Genomic DNA, 5,099 nt, shown 5'->3' with positions numbered 1-5,099 from the left:
CCTTAGAAATACCATTGAGATTCCTATAAAAGAAAGAAAGCACTAATAGACACACAACCAGGATAGATGCATTTTTCTTAGTGTGCTTCACAAACTAGCCGACCCACTTAGCTTCCACCTCTAAACTCTAGCCCCCTCCCTCACTCCCAAGACACCCTACTTCCTAAATCATCATCATCCCAGGCTGTAATGGACAGTGAACCTGAAAGTACTACTATCCTCTGGACAGCTCTCCTAGCCAACCCTCTACTTGCAATTATGACCCCCAAGTTCTTCCTTTGCGTTTCTCTTCCCCACTCCCCACTTCCACCCAGAGAACTATAATCATAGCAACCTCTGCTGCCCTCTGCTGTCTGGCTCCAGATGTGCTGGCTCCAGTTGGGCCCAGTAACCTTAACTTCCAACTACCTGTCTATCAGTTTTTCCAGGCCCTAGTTGCTACTCTGATCTCAGTAATACATCCTATATGTTGTCTTTAATATCCATGCTCTCCCCTAGTCTTCTTGAATGTAACCTTTCCTAATCATTCCTGGCCCAGCCAGGCTATATGTGGTATGGTCCATGAGCTTTTCATCTAAGTCCTCTTTTAAACATTCCACAATTGTTTATTAAATGTTTACTGGTGTCTGGCATTGTGCTAAATGCTGCAAGTGCATTATCTGATTCCTGGCACGAACTTTGCAAATAGGTAAATTATTATCACCATTTCACAGATGAAGAAACTGACACTCAGCAAGGGAAATGCCATGCCCAAGTTCAGAGAGCCAGTGAAGGGCAGAGCTGGGACACAAAAAACAGATCTATCTATCATCTAACACCAATGCCTATATTTTTAACCATTGATAACGGTGAGGAGTATACATTGGAGGGAAAGAGTAGAAGCAAATACGGTGTCTGTGGCCATAGTCCAGGGCAAAAAGCTGAAGTGATGATCTTTAGATGTATTTAGGAGGTAAGTTTGACAAGACATGGTGACTGAATGTGAAGGCAGGGAAGAAAGAGGGATCTGAAATTGCCCTCAAGACTGACTTGAGCAACTGGGTGGATAGGGACATGTTGGAGTGTGGGGGAAAGGAAGAGATCTATTTTGGACATGCTGAGTGACATGCAGGTAGAAATTAGCAGTAGGCAGTTGGTTTCATGAATCACCTCATAGATGTCAACTTAGAGATAGGTGAGATTTTCCAGGGAGAGTGTAATTTATCAAAAAGGGGCTGAGGCAGGAATGTGAAAATTTAAGGGGACATAGAATAAAGGGCGTATAGAAAAAGGACTAAGAAGAAGCAGCCACGGATATAAGAACAATCATGAAGGAAGTCAAAGAAGGGGAGAGTTTAAAGAAGGGAATAAATAGTTCTACTACGTTAACTACCACAGAGAAGTCAATATCATTAAAATGATCCTTAGAATTTGTAATTAGAAAATTATTCTGGTTATTTATTTCTGTGTAAGGAGAATTTAATGATTTAAATAACAAAAAAATATTGTATTATCTTATTACCTCTCATGGTTTCTATGGATTGGGAATTGGGGAAACTGAGCTCTCTGGCTCAGAATCTCTTATATGGTTGCACTCAGAAAGTACTTTGAGCAGGAACATGACTGGGGGAGGTGGCCAAAGTATCTGGATGCTGGATCTGCATTTCTATCTGTCTTCCCATAGTTTCAAGATATCTCCAAGCCTGAGATATCTCGGGGTATCTCAGGGGCTATTTTAAGCTTCCTCAGAGCCTGGAAGTCTCAGGGTACTTGGTGCATTTCCATGGCAGCTTAAGGTTTCTGGACTAAGGATCACATGTGCTATGGATTGAATATTGTGTCCCTAAAAATTTATATGTTGAAACTCTAATCTCATGTGTGATGGTATTTGGAGATGAACCTCTGGGAGGTAATTAGGGTTAGATAAGGTCATAAGAGTGGGGCCCTTATAATGAAATTAGTACCCTTTTAAGAAGAGACATGAGTTCAAGCTCTCTCTCACGCACCATGTCCCCCTCCTTGTCAGGACATCAGAAAAAGACTTTCATCTATAAACCAGGAAGGAGTACCCTCACCAAACACTGAATCTTTTCACACCTGGATCATGGACTTCCCAGCCTCCAGAAATGTGAGAAATAAAATTTGTTTTTTAAGTCACTCTGTTTATGGTAATTTGTTATAGCAGCCCAAACCAATTTAGACGTGTTTCTATGCACAAGCAATGAGCAATCCAAAAAGAAATTAAGAAATAATTCTACTTAAAATAGCATGTAAAATGATAAAGTATCTACCAATAAATTTAATTAAGGCAGGGGAAGGCTTATATACTGAAAACTATAAACATTGTTTATAGAAGTTAAGTAAGACCTAAATAAGTGGAAAATCACTTTAAATATCTGCTATTTATCAAAACAGTTACAAAAACCCTGCCTAGTTTCAAGAGGAGTGGACACAGACCCACCACACACACCAATGAGAGAGTACCACAAATGTCATTGGTGATGTTAGCAAGAGCACCTTTAGTAGAGTAGCTAGGGTAACACCAGACCACAGAGGGTGCAGAAAAGTATGCAAAACTTCGCAGAAAGACATAAAATACCTGAATCAGTGAAAAGAACTAGTATGTTCCAGGATTTAAAAAAATAAAACAAAATATCAGTTTTATAAAGGTAGACATTTTCTCCAGACCCATCTAAACATCTAAAGCAATCTCAATTCCAATCATAACAGAGATGTTTTCTTTATTTGATTTCTTACTTCTTTTTTTCCCCACATTTTTATTGGTGTTATAGTGGTATATAATGGCGGAATTTGTTGATAGCTCTTCATACGCACACAATATAACAATATATTTTGGGCAATATCATTCCCCAGTATTTCCTCTTTCTCTTCCCTCCTTCCTCCCCCATGGTCCCTTTCCTCCATTCTGTTGATCTCCTTTCTACCTTTTTTTTTTTTTTTTGCACGTGGACATTCTTTATTTCTCCCCTTGACTGCATATGTCACAAATTTGCCCCCTGGCAATATGTTGTTATTATTTGATATTCCCTGCCACAACTTTTTTCTTTTTTTCCTTTCTAACTTCCACATATGAGAGAAAATATATGAACCATAACCTTCTGAGTTTGGCTTATTTCACTTAACATAATGGTCTCAAGTTCTATCTATTTTCCTGCAAATTACATAAATTCATTTTTCTTTATGACTGAATTTGACTCCATTGTGTATATATATCACATTTTTATACATTTATCCATAATGAATACCTAAAGCTGATTCCATAGTTTGATTATTGCAAATTGTGCTGCTATAAACATGGGTATGCATGTATCACTGTAGTAAGACTAATTCTTCAGAATAAATAGTGAGGAGTGGTATAGCTGGGTCATATAGCAGTTCCATGACTAGTCTTTTGAGAAACCTCTATACTGATTTCCATAGCGGTTATACTAATTTACAGTCCCACCAGAGTGCAAAAATGTTCCTTTTTCTCCACATTCCCTCCAACATTTATTGTTATTTGTATTCTTTATGACTGCCATTCTGACTGGTGTGAGATGAAATCTCAATGTAGTTTTGATTTGCATTTCCCTAAATGCTAAGGATATTGAACATTTTTTTCATGTATTTGTCAGCCATTTGTATATCTTCTTTTGAGAAGTGCCTGTTTAATTCATTTGCCCATTTATTAATTGGGGCAATTTTTGGTGTAAAGTTTTTGAGTTCTTTATCTTGATAGATTTGGGACTACATAAAAAATTAAGTCTCTAAAATTAAAAACAGACAAAGTTAAAAAGGATAAAAATGCTTGTGGTGTATAAACGTTTGTAACACATCAAGTAGGTAAAGGAAGAAGACAAGGGGGGTGGGAGGAGGGGAGAAGGGGGGAGTACTGGGATATTGGCCAAATTATATCATTGTATTGTGTGCATATACTAGTATATAATAATGAATCCAACCATTATGTATAACTACAATGCACCAATAAAAATGTGGAGAAAAATGAGGAATATACAAAATATATAAAGATCTCCTTTTTAAGTCAATAAAGAAAAGGCAAATAAACTACTAGGAAAATGGGCTAAGGAAAGGAATAGGTACTCAACAATGAAGAAAAATAAAAGGCAAATAAAATATGTAAAAACATACTCAGACAAGGCACAGTGGCATATATTTATAATACCAGCTATTTGGGAGGCTGAGGCAGGAGGATCACGATTTCAAGGCCAACCTCAGTAAGTTAGTGAGATCTCATCTCAGAAACAAACAGCAAACACACACACACACACACACACACTCACACACACTCACACACTCACACACACACACACACACACACAATCTAAACTAGCAATAGAATAAACACAAATGAAAAAGCAAGAGACCAATTTTCACCCATCAGATTGATAAAATTTTAAAACATTGATGATATCCAGTATTGGTGAGGCTGTGGAAAACAGCCTAATTTCCCCCTGTTATTGGTAGGGGTGTGAAATGGTTTCTTATAAGGCAATTTGGCATGTAAGGCATTCAGCTTCCATGATACAAACACTTGCCCCCTGCCCTCTGACCACATACATACATATTGTAGTGAAAAATATATAATTTCCCACTAATATGGACCCCAGAGAAATCCTCTTACCTGTCCACAGATTGCTATTGTGTTTGTATGTATAATGCAAAGTCAGGAATGACTCAAATGTCCCTCAGTCATAGAATGCAAGCAGAAAAAGCTTTTGAGGACAAGGGTAAATGTCTAGAATTGTCAATGAGGGCAATGGGAAATGGAGCCAACCCAGGACAAATAAAATGATCGCCAAGTAGCATCAAGAGGCCTGCCGAGGTTGGTCATTGCAAATTTGGAGTGATCCCAATCCACAAAGTTGGGATGTATTCTACCATGAAGAAGACAGATGATTAAAATGCCCTGGGATTTGCTCATTCATTCAACAAATATTTACAAGTGCCTACTAAGTGTCAGACAGTGTTCTAGATCCCAGATTATAGCAGTGGTCAAAAATAAGCAGATACATAATATAATGCCAGGTAAATGATATGAAGAGTAAATAAAACAGAATAGAGTATAAGGAGTGGCAGAAGCATTGTTCAAACAATGAGAT

Source organism: Marmota monax, unplaced genomic scaffold (assembly GCF_021218885.2).
Source record: "Marmota monax isolate L192 unplaced genomic scaffold, Marmota_monax_Labrador192_F-V1.1 WCK01_AAM20220418_F8-fsc00054, whole genome shotgun sequence".
In the NCBI taxonomy this organism is placed as follows: Eukaryota; Metazoa; Chordata; class Mammalia; order Rodentia; family Sciuridae; genus Marmota; species Marmota monax.
Note: the sequence above shows the minus strand (reverse complement) of the source record.